At 47.0% G+C, this 18386-nt stretch overlaps 1 protein-coding gene across 2 annotated transcripts in view; it reads left to right on the top strand.

Moving 5' to 3' along the window:
• Window positions 1-1409: 1409 nt before the first annotated feature.
• Window positions 1410-18386, top strand: part of LOC105470895 (ST6 beta-galactoside alpha-2,6-sialyltransferase 1) — a 144630-nt gene continuing 127653 nt past the window's right edge. For both annotated transcript variants that reach the window (XM_011723178.2, XM_011723179.2), the window contains exon 1: window positions 1410-1770. The gene's annotated coding sequence lies outside the window, so the exon portion shown is untranslated. The remainder of the gene's footprint in view (window positions 1771-18386) is intronic.

Genomic DNA, 18386 nt, shown 5'->3' with positions numbered 1-18386 from the left:
TTTAGAATAGGGCCTAAAATCTTCAATGTAGCATCTTTCCAGAAATAGTCTTCTGAACTTGTCTGCTTCTATTCATTCACTCATACATACATTTTACTGTTAGGAGCACCTTCTATATGCCGAACACTAAGCTAAGTGTTTCACATAGGTCATTTCACATAATCCTGAAAACAATGCTTTCCTTAATATCTCCATTTTGCAGAAGAGGAAAGGGAGGCTCACAGGATGTGGAACTCACCCAAGAAGGCACAGCTAGTTGGTTATAAAGATTTGAATTCACTCTGGCTGGCACTCTCTTCAATTGGAGCTCTTTGTACCGAGCAAAAATGTCTCAGGGGCAGTAGGGAAGGGAATGACAGCATCAGCAGAAGGGAGCCAGGATCAGGACAGGGAGGAAGCAGTGTTTGGAAGAAGGGTGCTGGGGACGGGGTGCGGATGTAACTTCCCTTTCCAAGGTTGGTGATGGGGAGTAGGCACCTTATTTGGAGACAGAACTTTGGGCCTGGGCTTCAGGCACTTTAAGTGTGCACTGGACTTTGTGTTCCCAGAGGACCCCCAAACATTTCAGTACCTCCTTCCTTTCCCCCTTCCCACCCAGCACACAGCCTGGTGCCTAGCGTGCACTCAGTAGACAACTGGGATATGACTATTGCCTCTGGTAGTCACATCCTCTCTTTCGGCTATGGAAGGCTGGAGTCGAGGCCTTACAGGCCCCTCCCGTCCTCCTGTTGGGCAGTTTTTCTATCTTAAGGGAAATCGCACTGGGGCTATCGGGGATGGTCAGTACGCAGCTTGGTTAATCCTCTTTCCTTCCCCAGCAGCCCCACCGTCGTCCGGGTGAAAAGAAAGAACCACGCTCCCTTCACCATCCAGGCTGAGGCTTCGGTCTTTCAGCTTGCAGCTTGGGGTGGAAGCCTCTGGGTGCAGGGGTTCGAGGGCGCTCCTCTCCCTCTGTATTTGCCATTTGAGAGCGCCTAGTACGAGCCATGCCCCAGTGTTGGGAGGTTAATGCCAAACGCAGTGAAAGATTTTGTTCTTTCCTATTCTAGATAAGAGGAATACGAGTCTTCAGAGAGGTTCAGTGACTTCCTCAGGGTCTCGCAGTCAGCCGGTAGCAGAGACCGGGTGTATAGTGCCCGCATATTAGGACCAAAAGCCCGACAGTGCTAAATTCACCCCTCGCGGCCAAGCGGGCAACAGGCATTTAGGGGTCTTTGCGCAGCCGCGTAGCCCCTCCCACTTGGTCCTCGATCCACCCTCCTTGAGGGCAGGCGGGATTGTGGCATCACCCGGTGCCTTCATCAGGAATCTTTAACCCCAAGCCCGCTCGCTAGCGACCTCCAGGCCGGTTTGGTGCGCGGTGTGGCCAGTGGCGAGAGGTGGAGTGGGGGCGGAGACCGACCCAGTCTTCGCAACTCTATTTGCATACGGAGGCGACTCGCTTCCTTCCCGCCCCTCCGCCGCGCTCTTCCTTCCTTCTCCCGTCTCTTCCAGTCTGCGTCTTCTGTCCCCCGTTCCTCCCCAGCGGACCCCTCCTCCGAGACTCCCTTGTGGGGTTCCCAGCTCCCGGGCGCTCCTGCCCTTGCCGAGCGCGGTTTCTGGAGTCACCTGGGGGAGGGGAGTCCTGGGCAGGGCCGGGCTGGGGAAGACGCCTGGGGCACTGCCCGGCGCTAACAAAGGGAGCCGGTACCGACCGGCGTGGGCGCGGAGCGGGCGGCCGCCACTGAGCGGGCTGAGCAACCGCAGCCTCCGCGGCCGAGAGTGCAGCGAGTGAGTAGGGGGTGCGGTGGGCGGCTGCGCGGCCCGGGCTCTCCCGGGAGGAGTGTGATGCAAAGGGGCGCGGGAGGATAGCGGAGCCGCGGGGCCCGTGGCGCGCCTAGGGCGCAGGGAATCTCTTTCCAGCGCCGCCTCAGTTGCCTTGGCTCCGGGGCTGGCCGCCTTTTGGCTGGGGGTGTGTGTATATTTGTCCGGGCCAAAGGGCCACCCAGGTTTCTCTGTGGCTCCGCGAGCCTGCGGATCCACAACAAACCCACGTGCGCGCAGCCCCGGGGAACACCGATTTCTCCACCGCACCGTCAGTGTTTGGCTGGGGGGTGGGGGGAGTGGGGAGGGGCGGTGCGCCTCGCAGAGTCCGGGTTCCTTCAAATCCTGCCTTCTGGGTTTACGGATCGACAAATTGGGGCCCGCGGCAGCGGAGGGGGCACAGGCACCATAACAAACGCACGTGCGCCCTGCCCAGAGATCTGGACGCACCGCAAACCCTTAGGGGCTGCCCTACGGTGCCGGGCCATTGTCTCAGCCTAGGGGGAGGGAGTGGCTCTAGAGGCGCCACTTGCTGGAGGAGGGCGAGAGAGACATTTAAAAGGTACCGCTTGGGCATCAGACTAAACTGCCAGACTTAAAAGGGAAATCAAAACAAGAAAGCAGCTACAAAAACGTTACTCCAGGCTGAGAGTCGGTCCCCGGCCGTGGCGCATTCGTTTGGGTGAAGTGGGCCACCCCTCACCTTCACCTCCTGGAGGGCTCTTAGAGATGTGGGTTGGGTTAGGGTCTAAGGGTGCCCCTCAAAAAAAAAAAAAAAACATAGTGCTGGGCGCACTATTGTTCCCGCACTCTGGCGATTGCGTCTGTGGGGGATATTTTGGGCGCCTCCTCAGCCTTCGGGAAGAATGGTCAATGTACGCGTCGCCCAGTGCGGTCTTGTGCTTTACCTCTGAGGCCCGTGTCCGTGTGCCCAGACACCCCAGATGTCACTAGCCCCTTTTGGCTTGTTATGCATTTTCGCAAGCAAGGCCAGCCGAGACCTCATGTTCTAGCTGGGGACATACAATTTTCAGTTCTGAGTTTATTTGAAAGAATTTCCGAGACCCGGAAAGAGAGAACTCTTGTTTGTTTTGCTTTTTCTTTACTTACATATGCTCAGCTCAGCTTTGCAGATGTTAATCAGACACGATCTGCAGCAGGGAGATGGTTTCGGGGTGAATTGGTCTCTGAGGCGATGGTGTTGGTGCAGGTTGTGGGCGTGCAGTGTGAGCAGGAATGGAGGCGCCGCCACCCCAGTGTGTGCCTGCTGCCTCACCTTGGCTAGTGTGGCTGAAGATTAACCTGTTCCCGGGGGGCGGGGGGGGCCTGGAGAGCCTCCAATCCTATTGCACTGTTACTGAAAGGGTCTAGAGAGCATCTAGGGAGCCTTCTTATTTTACAGGCAGGAAGCTGAGGCCGGGGAGTTCAGCCACTTGTCCAAGTTTAAACCGGGTGAAACAGGTCACAGAGTGGGTCTCCCAACTCCCACTGCATCGCCCTGCCGGCAACTAAAGGCAAAACCGGGATTCTGTGGTTGGCTTAAAAGGCAGTGGCCTTAGGCAGAATAGGGTTAAACAAAGAGTAATTCAAATCGAAAGCTGCACCCTTCCATTATCCTTCAAGAGTTCTTTATTCCGTTGAGAAAAAATAGATTTAGTCATTCCTTACTCTCCTTCTAGCCTTTCAAAAGCTTAGTTATTTTTCTCTCCTGGCTGCCCCTTCCCCTCACATTGGAATAAGGCCAGCTACGGAGACTCCGATGTTTTGCCTCTCATCCTTGTGCCAGGAGGCCTTTGTTTGGGCAAAAGCATGGGCTGTTGACATCAGCCGCACGGGGAGAAAGTGTCTCTTAGAAAGCTACTCCTGAGTCACTTGTGAGAGCATTGTTTCCATTGATTTTATTAAAGTTACTTTTTTTTTTTTTTTTTTAATGAGAGTCCCATGGAAGTAGCTGCTTATTTTTGTATTTGGCAGAGAAGTAGGAAAACCAAAACAACACGGAGAAGCCGGATTTCCCCAAAGTTAACATGTTGTTTTGCACTGTCCCTGTTATCTCCTAGTTACACTTGTTTCTTTTCCTTAGAGTTTCCAGGGTGTCATGATGATTCTGGTAGCATCAGGAGGCAGCCAAATGCCTAGGCAGATAGGGGCGGGGGGTACCCGGTGAAACCCCCACCTCCAGGCCAAAGACAGTTTAAAGCCTGAAAGCCAAGCTCCAAGTTGAATCCTCAGACCAGAGTGTGAACTTCTGTTTGACATGCTTTCCCCTAATTGATCCCTACTTTTCACCTATTTTACATATACCTACCCTTTCCTAACTGGCTTTCTACACTGCCGTGCCCACCTTTGAGTGATGTCTTTGCTTTAATCTTTTTTGCATACTCACAAACCCGGTCAGCATGCATTCCCCATTCTGAGTCCATAAAAGTCCCTTGACCCAGCCACACTGGGGAGCTTTTCCGTCTTCAGGTAGGGGACCAACCCCGCGCCTCCTCTCTGCCGAAAGCTGTTTTCATCACTCAGTAAAATTCTTCTCTGCTTTCCTGTCCCTTCAATGTGCAGTGTACCCTCATTATTCTTTGGTGTGGTGCAAGAGCTTAGAACCACTGAATGCGGGTACAAGCTATCATACAGTGAGCTGGGACACACTGGCATGGCTCAGGGAAGCACAGGTGGGGCGTCGCTGGCCGGAGGACCAAGAAGAAAAATCCTACGTCAATTCCACTTGGCCGTGCGGTAAAGTTTTCTCACCAGGACGCCGACCCTGTAAGGGACTTCAGAAATCATCTGACTGGACCCTTTTACTTTCCCGATGGGAAAACCGAGGCCTAGAGAAGAGAAATTACTTGCCCAATGATACACAACAATGCACGGTCTACTTTTGGTGCCCCTTTTTGCATAAAAGGGAAATTGTTGCATCAAATCAGTTGTTGTTGGTACTCCACAGAAAAGCCAAAGTTATGGTTGTTATAACAACACCCTTTAAGTCAGAGAACCAGCTCCTTATGGATTTCAATAGGTTTGGTTATTAAGCAAAGCCAGGGATCCCAGTGGTAGGTATGCTGAATATTGCAGTTATCTCTGGGGATCAGCTTTCTTTAGTGTTTGCTAAATGGTTCACTTTACTCTTGTGCCGGGTTCCTCCATGTCTCTCTGTCTTGTGCTTCCCTATTTAGGGGCTGCTTTGTGTGAAATCATAAGGCAAGTGGCAGTGAGAAGACAGAAGAGAGAGGCGCCACTTAGCTGTTCATGCTGCTTAACCTCTTGGGCTCCAGTTTCCTTCTTTGTGCAGTGAGAGCCCTCCTTGCCCAGTCTCTGCACAGGCTGTTCCAGCAGAGCGGAAGATGCTCAGGCTTTAGAGCCATAGGAGGGGTTTGGGGTCATCTTCCTGTCTCCAGTATTACTTTAAGACCAGCAGGCTGGGCCGGGCACGGTGGCTTACTCCAGTAATCCCAGCACTTAAGGAGGCCGAGGAGGGAAGAGTTCGAATTCCTTGAGCTCAGGAGTTTGAGATCAGCCTGAGCAGCAGTAAGACCACCTCCCCCACCGCCATCTCTACAAAAAATAAAAGAACAGAATCAGCCAGGCATCGTGGCACGCTCCTGTGGTCCCAGCTACTTGGGAGGCTGAGACAGGAGAATCGCTGGAGCTTGGGAGGTGGAGGTTGCAGTGAGCTGAGATCTCGCCACTGTACTCCAGCCTGGGCGACAGAGCGAGACCCTGTCTCAAAAACAGAAAAGGAAACAAAACAAAACAACAACAGAACACCAGCAGGCTTCTTCTGCGTTGTGTAAAGTGACGGGAGTAAGGTGTATGAATCTCCTGGGGTTGTTGAGGGCATTAAGTCACATGACACATTCTTACGACCGGTCAGACCTCTTGGCAGGCTTGAGTGCTTACCAGCTTTCAAAAAAAAAATTTTTTTTTAAACTTTTATTTTGGGTTCAGGGGTACATGTGCAGGTTTGTTATACAGGTAAACTTGTGTCATGGGGTTTTGGTGTACAGAGTATTTAGTCACTCAGGTACTAAAACTTGTACCCAGTAATTATTTTCCCTGCTCCCTTTCCTCCTTCTACCCTCCACCCTTCAAGAAGGCCCTGGTGTCTGTTGTTCCCCTCTTTGTGTCGGTGTGTTCTCATTATTTCGCTCCTACTTATAAGTGAGAACATGTGGTATTTGGTTTTCTGCTCCTGCGTTAGTTGGCTAAAGATAATGACCTCCAACTCCATCCGTGTTCCTGCAGAGGATATGATCTCATTCTTTTTTATGGCTGCATAGTATTCCATGGTACATGTGCACCACATTTTCTTTATCTAGTCTACTGTTGATGGGCATTTAGGTCTTTGCTATTGTGAATAGTGCTGCAGTGAACATATGTGTGCATGTGTCTTTATGGTAGAACAATTTATATTCATTTGGGTATTTACTCAGTAATGGGATTGCTGGGTCAATGGCAGTTCTATTGTTAGTTTTCTGAGGAATCCCCACACTGCTTTCTACAATGGTTGAACTAATTTACACTCCCACCAACAGTGTATCAGCATTACCTTTTCTCTGCAACCTTGCCAGCATCTGTTACTTTTTGACTTTCTGATAATATCCCTTCTGACTGGTGTGAGACCAGCTTTTAAAGTGGTAGAGAATGTTAGTGGGAGAATGACCCCATAGGGTAAGCTCGTGGGCTCAGATTAGAAAAACCTCATCTTTCACAAAGAGGTGTAAAGCAAGGCCTGCCAAGCTGTCAAGGGAGGCTTTGAGTAGTTGTGAAGTTTGTGTGACTCTAAGGTGACCAGAACTAGAAAAAAAAAAAAAAAAAAAAAAATTAAAATCAGAACCTTCACACGTAAGTGAGTAAAATCTCGAGTCATTCTATTTATGTGTTCTGTGTTTACTGACAAACAGGTGCTGGGGGTGGAGGGGGTCTTGTGCTTAACCTGAGATTACAAAGAGCATGGAGACCCATTCTTTGCCCGAGGAAAGCCCAGCCTAGCTCCACCACCCTCGCTTAAAACACTTTTGGCTCTCCCTTAGAAATTGCCCTCAGGAGCCCAGAGAAAATTGATCTAATTTATCTCAGTATTGACCTCTGGGGTCCCCTTCTCTTCATGAATAAAGGCAAGAGCAGGTGGTAAATGACAGAGTAGAAGAGGGAAGGCTTCAGAGAAAATCTGGCCCTCTGGAAATATGAGGACATGGTTGCATTAAAAAAATACAGGAATAATTCATTAATGAAATTCGCAGTAATTGTTCTGGACCATTAGATTCCTGAGAATTTGGACAGGGAGTTAGTTGCTCCGATGTAGTATCAGTCATTTATTCTGTAAGAACTGAATTAGAGGCCAATGAATTTTTTCTTGCTTGTCTGCAGAAAGCTATACGATGGTATTGTGACTCCTATAGATGTATTTTTGATAGACTTATATGTAACAGTAACATTGAGCAGTGCAGTGTCACCATATTAAAATACTGAGATGATTTTCTCAATCATTCTTATACTGGAAAGGTCAGGTTAGCCTTCAGAATCAATGTAGTGATTTAATTTTTATTTATTCTGATTATAAAAATAAAGCTAGGGTCCAGGCACAGTGGCTCATGCCTGTGATTTCAGCACTTTGGGAGGCCGAGGCAGCTGGATCACCTGAAGTCAGGAGTTCAAGACAAGCCTGGCCAACGTAGTGAAACCCCATCTCTACTAAAAACACAAAAATCAGCCGGGCATGGTGGGCGGGTGCCTGTAATCTCAGCTACTTTGGAGGCTGAGGCAGGAGAATCGTTTGAACCTGGGAGGCGGAGGTTGCAGTGAGCCAAGATTGCACCACTGCACTCCAGCCTGGGTGACAGAACAAGACTCTGTCTCAAAAAAAAAAAAAAAAGATTGCCCGTTGAGGATAATTTGGAAAGTTCTGTACAAAAAAGCATAGAGAAACAGAAAAAAATTCTGTTATCCAAAGACAACCCCTCTTAACAGTTGGCAATTTTCCTTCTTTTTTTTTTTTTTTTTTTGTTTGTTTTTTTTTTTTTGAGATGGAGTCTGGCTCTGTCGCCCAGGCTGGAGTGCTGTGGCCGGATCTCAGCTCACTGCAAGCTCCGCCTCCCGGGTTCCCGCCATTCTCCTGCCTCAGCCTCCCGAGTAGGTGGGACTACAGGCGCCCGCCACCTCGCCCAGCTAGTTTTTTGTATTTTTTAGTAGAGACGGGGTTTCACCGTGTTAGCCAGGATGGTCTCGATCTCCTGACCTTGTGATCCGCCCGTCTCGGCCTCCCAAAGTGCTGGGGTTACAGGCTTGAGCCACCGCGCCCGGCGACTTTTTTTTTTTTTAAATGGATTTATTTTTTATAAATGGTTGTGAACATACTGTATGTGCAGTTATGTCTCTTGCCTCCTTGCTTAACTTTCCCATATATACATTTCATGGTTAACATTGTATTAAAGCTGTACCCTTTCATTCATCACCCATATCAGCTGTTCAGCTTCTCCAAGGTCGTGTGGACCCCTGGGATCTCATCATTTCAGTGAGGGCCTGTAAAATTTCAGGAGCCTCCAACTGCCTCTGCCTTTCCCACCGTTGTCTCAAGTGTTCAGCCGTCACCCATGGGTTCTTTGGAGGTCTACAGGTACTGGTATTACAGTGGGGAGAGAAGAGGCCTGCACGTGGCCTTGAGTTCTAGTCTGCCCTTGTGACCTTCAAAAACTTAACTTTAATACTCCAGTCTTCATGTCTGTACGTGTCAAATGAGCAACTGCAGTGTCACGTATTAATTTATTCACCGCATATTTGAGTGCCCACTCTAAACCAAAGATAAATAAGAAGAGCTTAGTTTTTCAGAAGCTCGTAGTTCAAAGGAGGAGGCAGGGGTAACAAGAGATTAGTGCAGGATGCCGGCGACCGTGAGGAGGGAGTCACCAATGACTGGAGCAGTGGGAAAGGCTTCCTGCGTGAGGCCACATTAGACAGCCAACCACATCGAACTTTCTCTTACTGTTATTGACACCGTGATTAAAATATCTGTGAAGAGCCAGGTGTGGTGGCTCACTTCTGTAATCCCAGCAGTTTGGGAGGCTGAGACAGGCAGATCACCTGAGGTCAGGAGTTGGAGACCAGTCTGGCCAACATGATGAAATCCTGTCTCCACTAAAAATACAAAAAACAGCCAGGCATGGTGGCGGGTGCCTATAATCCCAGCTACTCGGGAGGCTGAGGCAGGAGAATTGCTAGAACCCAGTAGGCAGAGGTTGCAGTGAGCTGAGATCTCACCACTGCACTCCAGACTGGGTGACAGAGCACGACTCTGTCTCAAAATGAAATGAAATGAAATAAAATAAAATATTTATGAAGAAATCTCTGTTCATTTTCCAGATGATTCCCATAGGATAGTCCTAAAGTTGAGATTACTGGGTTATACTTTAAAGGGTATGACCAGTTTTAAAACTTCATGGATTTAGTTCAATTACCTATAAAGTCTTCAAGTAGCTAAATATATATTGTGGGAATGGGAAAAACTAACAGCACAATGAATTTGGGATTTGCATTCTTGCCCACTATGTACCACCTATGTAGATTTGGGCAAGCTACTTAAGCTTACTAAGCTTCCATTTCCTTCTCTGTAAAATGGGGATAGCAGACCTTATCTCATAGGCAATTATGAGCATTAGATAAAATCATAGGTAAAAGGCTCAGTGCAGTGCCAGGTATACAGGAAGCACTCAGTTAAGTAATAGCTGTTATTGTTATAACTGAGGTTTTCACAAGCCGCACACTTTTGCTCCTGGTATTTTTTCTTACCATGACAGCAGGCTACTGTTTGGCTTTCTGTGCTGAGGGAAGCAGAAAGTTAATTAAAATGGAAACCCCCACCAAGTGACAAGTTGAGAGACAAATGATCACTCACATGATAGGTCAAAAAAAAAAAAAAAAAAAGTCTTTTTTATTATGGAAAATTTCAAACATACAAAAGTACAGAGAAGAGTGTAAGGAACCCTATATATCACTTGGCTTCAACTCTGACTGAAACTTGAGGCTGATCTGTAACCCCATCATCAACCCCAGATTACATGCAAGTGCATCCCAGACATCTTATCAGCCCGGCCATAGCTATTTCAGTCATATGTCACATGATGCGTGTTTGAGGCTCTGAGTTGTGCTGGCTAGGAACCTGTCTCTGCTGTCGCAGTCATGGGACTGTGTGTGTGTATGTGTGTGTAGTGGGGATTGGGAGTTAGGAGAGAGACAGAAAGTCAACCGAGGAACTGTTTTTTTTGTTTTGTTTTGAGACAGGGTCTTGCACTGTCACCCGGGCTGGAGTGCGGTGGGACGATCATGACTCGCTGCAGTCTCTGACCTCCCAGGCACAAGCAATCCTCCTGCCTCAGCCTCCTGAGTAGCTGGGACTACAGGCATGTACCACCACACCCAGTTAATTTTATTTTTATTTTTTGTAGAGATGGGTGTCTCACTGTGTTGCCCAGGCTTGAACTCCCGGGCTCAAGTGATCCTCCTGCCGTGGCCTCCCAAAGTGCTGGGATTACAGGCATGAGCCACCATGCCCAGCCTCCAACCTGGGCACTTCTTAAGTTTTACTGCCCAAGTCAGGAGGCCTTCCTGTGTCCCGAACAGACAGGGTGGAAGGAGCACTGAATTTGGAGTCAGGAAACCTGATTTCAAATAAGGGCCCCACCCCTTAATGGATGTATGCTTTTAGAAAGTGACTTTTGAATTTCTTGGGGCATATTTGTAAACATTTTGTGAGTATTATATGAGATAATCCATGTGACAGCTGAAGTGGCTTAATAGGAGTTGGACCTAAATCAGACTCGAGCCCAGCCTTCCCTTCCCGAGAGGCAGTCTCCAGATGCAGCTGAGGTCCCTGGCTGCCACCTGCGGCCTCACTAGAATGCATTCAGGGAGCGTTGCTGCCGGTCTCTCATGCCGAAGATGTGGTGGTGGCTCAGATGAGCATCTGACTCACACAACGCCCCATGCTTGCAAATCTCCCGTCCCCTCTGTTAGTGCCTTTCCTCTGCTTTATGGATGAGGGCAGGGGATCCAGAGAAGGTCCCGGTCCTTGGTAGCAGGCCCTCTCACACCCCTTCTATGGGAAGGCAGGGTCCCCTCTCCACCTCTGACTTTGATGATTCTTCGTCTCCTCTAACTTCCTGTTACACCCAAGTAGGAATTTTTGACTCAAGTAAAATCGGAAAGTCGATCTGATTTAGTAATTAAGTCAAAGTCCTCTCCTTAATCCTCTGGGACACCCATTATTTCAACACCTGGACTATAACTTGTGGTCTCTGGCTGTTGCTGGCTAGCTATGTGACGTTGGACAAATGCATGCCACCCTGGGTATGCCACCTCGGAGAATCAGCGCTCAGCCCTGTGCAGCGCCTTCCAGCACTGAGATTAGCAAATGAAACATACATGTAAGACTGGGAGGCTTCTTCACATAGATAATAAATGAAATGATTTTTTTTTAGAAGATTGAAATGGGGTAAAAAGTTAACCCCTCAGCTTATGCCATTCCTCCCTCATTCCACTTCTCTTTGCAGTGACTACGGTTTGCAGTTTGATGTCTGTCCTTCCAGCTCCTTTGTACACATTTTTATAGGTATTTGTGGTTATATGCAAATACGTTTTTAAAACTCAGTAGATGGATTACGATCAAACTTGTTCAACCCATGGCGTGGGGGCTGCATGTAGCCCATGATGGCCTTGAGTGCGGCCCAACACAAATTCGTAAACTGTCTTTAAAAATTATGAGGTTTTTTTTGCATTTTTCTTTTTTTCTTTAATCTCATCAGCTATCATTAGTGTTAGTGTATTTAATGTGTGGCCCAAGATGATTCTTCCAATGTGGCCCAGGGAAGCCAAAAGATTGGACATTCCTGACGTTATACTAACCCATTTACAAACTTGCCTTTTTCATTTTACTGTGTGTATTGGAGGCCTTCCCATAGCAGTGTTTATTTTTTTTTTCATAGCTGCATTGCATTCTATATTTTGAATGTGTTTTCCTTACCAATCTTCTGTTGATGGACATTTATGTATTCCCATAAAAATATATTTCTAAGTGTTTTTAGACCTCAAACATTACGGAAAGATAGTTGTAAATGTCAGTGGGTCAAATGAACCTGGTCCATCAAGTTCTGGAACGGGTGGTGAGAGAGTGGGCGCAGAAACACGGGGGTCTGCACTCTGGAAAGCGGATTGGAAGGGCTCTCAGGAAGCTACCAAGAGGCTGCTTGCATGGAAGGTTATTTTTGGAGGTAGCCTGCCTGGTTTGGTGTCCTCAGCTGCAAGTGCAAAAACTGAGCTGCGTCATTACCTTCCCCTCCCCCTCTCACCATCCTTGGGCCTTCCAAGTTTGTTTCTGTTCTCAGGGTCAGGATCCGGACCTCGTGGGAGAACTGGCACTTCAGTGATAGAGAGGGAGGAGAGAGAAGTGAAGAAAAGGAGTGTTTGATCTCAGGCTCTGGAGGAGGAATTGTGATAGTTATATTGTACTTTGTCTGGTTGTTCAAACCTACCTGGAGTGTTATGCTTCCCTGGGTCCCCTCCAGAGAGTGATAAAATGATGCAAACCCAGAAATTGGCTACTCGGAAGACAGTGGCTTAGGACAGCATATCGGAGGTGGGATAAATGTGGAAACTAGGACTTTCTAGTCTGCAGGAGATAAAAATAAGAGGCATCCTTTTCATGTGGAAGAAATCACACTTCATTAGAGGCACACTGAGTGGCTGCTGCAGAGGGGAGAAGCAAGATGGGGGTGGGTGAGGAGGGGAAAGAGTTGCAGGAAGACAAATGAGAGCTGACTTAACGGAGCTACCCAACAATGGAACAAGCTATGTCACAAGGGCGCCGCTGCCGTGTTATAAAGTGATCCAAGCAAAAGTTGCAAGTAAACTTCTTTGCCATCAGAGGACTTCTGCGTTGCAGAGGGGTTGACGTCAACGCCCACGTAGGCCCCCTCCAGCTTTGAGAGTCTGTGACTATGGGGCAAGAAGCAGAAAGGTGCAGACTAGAACTAAAGGGATGGGGCAAGTTATAGACAATGTAATGAAGCAATTTTCACCTGCTCTGAAAAGGTGGAATAAGATGGAAGCCATCAAAGGAGGCTTAAGCCTTGTTTCCCTTGGATCTTGGCAACCCTCTCCCTGTTCTGTCCTTGGCTTCAGCTCCCTTTGGCCTTGTATTCATAAATTATTTCCACCAGAATAGATATATGACATATACTTGACCAGGAAATCTGGCAAGGAAATGACCAGGAAATCTGGTCTGTCAGGAGATGACCAGGAAATCTGGCAACTGGAAGAGAACTACCTGCCCCGGGAGGATGATTGTACATTTTTTTCATTGCAGTCTTTGTAAATCTGCATCCATCTCCTGGTTGATGGAGTCTTTCTCAGCACAGTGCTGAGCTTCCAGCTTTAATTTTAGGAATGCTGTACCCTTTACAACCTCTTGACAGTCCTCTGTGCTGGAATTGAGGGCACCCACCATGTTTAAGGCTGATCCCTTTCCTTCCTGCAAATGAAGAATAATGTTTTGACTTGAGTCTTAGCCAAGTCTGGTGAAGGAAACGTGGCAAAATTTACCATCTTCTGGGCTTTTGCTGTGTGCCTGGCCCTGATTAGGCATGATGTGTGTTCCCTCATCCAACCATCATAGCAAGATCTGCTGTCTCGGTATCATTCGCTCCATTTTGCAAATAAGAAAACCAAGCTTCAGAAAGGGCTAGAAGCTCATCCAAAGTTTCACTGCTGCTGAATGGTGAGGCTGGGATTGGGTGTAGTACAGGTTTTTCCACTGCTAATAATTCCTAGTCCTTTGAGTCTGAGACATGGTTAGTCCTTTTGGTTCACTGGGGGCTTCACTGAATAATATCTCCTTACAGAGTTTTTCTTCCATTTCCTTAAGAACGTATTAAAGAGCTCGTGAGCTAGTCATGTGTGACTAGCATGCCTTTTAGCTTCAGCATACTTTTGCTCCTTTTTCTTTTTAATAAGAGTTATTTGGGTCAAGCCTGGTTTGCACTTGTTTTATTTTTTCCTTGCCCTTTAAAGCGGTGATATCTATCTGTAGCCATTATCTAGTTCAGACTGGGAATAAGCACACTGTTAGTGAGCATGGCCGTAGATTGACAGGTACCACTACTTGGCTACCTGAATTAAGCTTGTAAATGGAACTCAGTATCAGCACTGTTAATGGCTTATCTTGTAGTTGTGCTTTAAGGTTCTTAAGCAATTTCTTCTTTTGTAGAGTTTATTCAATAATTCAACAATAATTTGGTCATAAAATATTTGTTGAATGTCTGTTATATGCTCAGCATTGGGAATACCTTCATCAAGAACACACATTGTAGATATGTACACACACATATTCAGTGTAGCTAGCAGAGCCTTGGAGATTAGTGGCAGACAAATCACCCATATCACCCTCTTCCTCTTTTCTCATAGTCCTTGCTTTGTTCTTTCACTCAACAAACATTGAGTGCCTGCTGCAGGCCATCCACAATGCTCATTTCTATTTTTTTATTTTTAAAATTTTAAAAAATTTATTTATTTTTAAGATAGAGTCTCTTTTGCCCAGGCTAGAGTGCAATGGTATGATCTCAGCTCATTGCAACCTCTACCTCCTAGGTTCAAGCGATTCTCCTGCCTCAGCCTCCCGAGTAGCTGGGATTACAGGGGCCCAACACTACGCCCAACTAATTTTGGTATTTTTAGTAGAGATGGGGTTTCGCCGTGTTGGCCAGGCTGGTCTCAAACTGCTGATCTCAGGTGATCTACCCGCCTCAGCCTCCCAAAGTGCTGGGATCACAGGCGTGAGCCACTGTGCCAGGCCTGCGATGCTCATTTTTAGAACATAGACCCAAATAATCCCCATAGTCTGTTCCTTCCAGAGCTTAGTTGAAGGTGGATGTGCACATATTAATCACAATATAGTGTGATAAATGTGATGATTTGGGTGTGCACACATGATGGGAAGAAGATACAGTGAGTTTGGGAAAGATTTCTGGAAGAGGCAACACACAAGCTGGTCTTAGAAGGTAGGAGCTCTCAGCCTCGGGGAAATGAGCATTTCTGGGGCAGGGGAAGGCTGCAGGAGCAAAGATTTGAGGGTGAGAAACGGCTCATTGTATGTGTCAGGGAAACACTAGCAGGTTGATATTCCTGGAGAGAAATGCATGAGATATGAAGTGGCGGGAGTTGAGGCTGGAACCATTATATGCATTATTTAATAGAATTTTCATAACACTGTATACACTATTATTATCTTAATTTTTTTTTTTTTTTTTTTTTTGAGATGGAGTCTTGCTCTGTTGCTCAGGCTGGAGTACAGTGGCGCGATCTCGGCTCACTGCAAGCTCTGCCTCCCGGCTTCAAGCCATTCTCCTGTCTCAGCCTCCTGAGTAGCTGGGATTACAGGTACACGCCACCATGCCTGGCTAATTTTTGTATTTTTAGTAGAGACGGAGTTTCACCATATTGGTAAGGCTGGTCTCAAACTCCTGACCTCATGATCCCCCCGCCTCAGCCTCCAAAAGTGCTGGGATTACAGGTGTGAGCCACCATGCTGGCCTATTATCTCAAATTAATAGGTGAGGAAACAAAGGCTGAAGGAGATTCATGACTTGCTCAAAGTCAGACTGTGAGTGTGTTCAGTTGCGTGGACTTGAACATAGGCCTGCTTGCCTCTGGAGCCCATGTCTCAGCCTCCACTTCAGTGCCTGCAGAGGCAGGCTGTGAAGGTCTGGCTTGCTGGCTAAGATGATTGTTCCCTCTCTTAATGTTTCAAGGACAACATCCCTTGCCGAATCCTCTTCTTTCCACCTGCCTCATGGTGTTATCCACCTTTTTGTTAAATTGGGACCAGTGGGTCTGATGTTGACAGCTTTTCTGTAGCTTGGTTCTAGGGTTTACCTTCCTTTTTATCCAGCCAATCATTAATCCATAAATCTTCAAATAAAATCTTTATGTGCCCAACCATGTGTGAAGAGGGAGAAGAGTCATCCTGTTTCTCAAAAGCTCCAGGTTCATTTGTGAGCCCAGGTAGTGCCTGCGAATCTTTTAGCTTGGGGGAACCCTTTGGGAACTGGAACAGGAACAATCACAGTTGGTTGGAGGAACATGGGCTAATGGGCCTTGAGCTGTCCCTTTAAGGATGAGTAGGAGTTGCGAAGGTGGAGGGTATAACATATGAGCAAAATTATTGTCTTGCTTAATGGTGAATGGGACCTCTTTTTCCTATTCTCCCCATCCTCCAAGATAATTCCTGGGTTAGAGTTGGCTCTCGGGTAGAAGAGGCAGTATGGGGAATTCATTCATGCAAAATCAAGATTATTGAAAACTAATCAGATCCCAAAGACAAGATGATGAAACTACACAGTGAAATAAAAAAGGTAATTACAGAGCCAAGGAAGACATTGAGGATAAAAACAATGTCATTACAGAAAAAGTTAACAGGAAACATAACAGAATCTGTTGAAAATTAAATTGCTAACAGAGAAGGAAGGCTTGAGGAAAATCACAGCCTACGCTGAGAAAAAAGATAAAGCACTTAAATCAAAGATGTAAAGATCATACAGAGGTGGCCCTTCAGAAGGGTCACTGGAGAGGTAATTGGAGAGTCTGCGGAGGCACGCATTGCTTTTGCTCATATTCCATTGGCCAAGACTTAGTCACATAGATAGACACAGCTGGCTGTAAATAACTGTGGGAAAAAGTCTCCAGCTGAGAGGCCATATGCCTTCTTAAAACTCAGATTTGGGGGAAGCTTTCTACTACTGAAAGGAAAACCTGGTTATTGGGATCAACTAGTATCTGCTTTAAGGGAAGTCATGTTGGTCTCACACGTGACTAAGCAGGATTGTAGAGGCCAGGTGAGGTGGCTCATGCCTGAAATCCCAGCACTTTGGGAGGCTGAAGCCTAAGGATCGCTTGAGGCCAGAAATTTTGAGACCAGCTTGGGCAGCGTATGGAGACCCTAATGAAAATCATTAGCTAGGTATGGGAGTGCGTGCCTGTAGTCCTGGCTACTTGGAAGACTGATGTGGGAGGATCCCTTGCCCATGAGCTCGAGGCTGCAGTGAGCTGTGATTGTGCCACTGTGCTCCGGGCTAGGTGAAAGACCAACACCCTGTCTCTATTTGAAAAAAAAAAAAAATTGTTGTAGAGTTCTGGGACAAAGGCAATGGGACTGAAGAATTTTACACTCAAATTACTTTGCAAGTACCTCAGGCAGACATCCTCACACATGCAAGAATTTAGGGAATCTAGCGCTGACGAGGCCTTCTCAGGAAACCCACTTGAGGATGAAAAAGATTAATCAACAAACATACTTAGGAAGGCATAGTGAAAGGTCAATTGGTGAACTCTTAATCCATTCAAATAGAGAAGCAAAGCTAAGCACGGGCAGGGATGGGCAGTGAGGGCTAAGGAACAGAACGTGAGGAAGTAGAAAGAATATACCAGAAATAGGGGGTTAGGGGAGATGTGAGGAGATGTTAAGTGTTAACTTTAATTAGAAGTGTACCTTTTCTGGCCGGGCGCAGTGGCTCATGCCTGTAATCCCCGCACTTTGGGAGGCCAAGGCGGGTGGATCACCTGAGGTCAGGAGTTCGAGCCCAGCTTGACCAACATGGTGAAACCCCGTCTCTACTAAAAATACAAAAATTAGCTGGGCATGGTGGCGGGCGCCTGTAATCCTGGCTACTTGGGGGAGCCGAGGCAGAAGAATGGCTTGAACCCGGGAAGCGGAGGTTGCAGTGAGCTGAGATCACGCCACTCTAGCCTAGGCAACAGAGTGAGATTCCATTTCAAAAAAAAAAAAAAAGTTCCTTTTCCTTATAAAATAGAATAATGAAATTAGTTATTTTATTTTACTTTAAAACATTTATTATTATTATTCTTTGAGACAGTGTCTCGTTCTGTCACCCAGGCTGGAGTGCAGTGGCACGATCATGGCTCACTGCAGACTCGATCTCCTGGGTTCAAGTGATCCTCCTGCCTCGGCCTCCAAAAGTGTTGGGATTACTGGTCTGAGCCACTGCTCCTGACCCCAAGCAGCTATTGTATAAAGCAATCCCCATCTATCCTTTCACACATCCTTTCTTCCATCCTCCACACTTCTATCCATATACAAATATGGAGATGTGAGGAATGAAATTAATTCATTTATTTTTTCCTGGATAGAGGGCTCTTGGGTGATTTTTAGCTCTACATAGTTTCGCATATTGATTGACTTTTTATAAAATAATGAACTAGTCTTACTTAAATAAGACCACTGAAGCTATTCTGAAAGGCGCCATTAGATATTGGTTCCCGGGGAGTGAAGAGTGGGAGGGGAGATACAGATGGATGAACACCATGGGGGATTTGAGAGTCATTTATGCAAATACCTCACTCTAGGTACACAGGTACAATTATCTCTGCTGTACACATGAGGGAACTGAGGTTAAGGGTGAGAGATCTGTGCTTGCTTCAGCAGCAAGGGATGTGGGAAAAGTACAATGATACAGAGAAGGTGAGCGTTAAAACATAGTGATGTTTATCTGCCCAGAGTCGCATGGTGGTGAAACTGATTT

Source organism: Macaca nemestrina, chromosome 2 (assembly GCF_043159975.1).
Source record: "Macaca nemestrina isolate mMacNem1 chromosome 2, mMacNem.hap1, whole genome shotgun sequence".
Lineage (NCBI taxonomy): Eukaryota > Metazoa > Chordata > Mammalia > Primates > Cercopithecidae > Macaca > Macaca nemestrina.
Note: the sequence above shows the minus strand (reverse complement) of the source record. Positions and strands in the feature narration are given on the sequence as shown.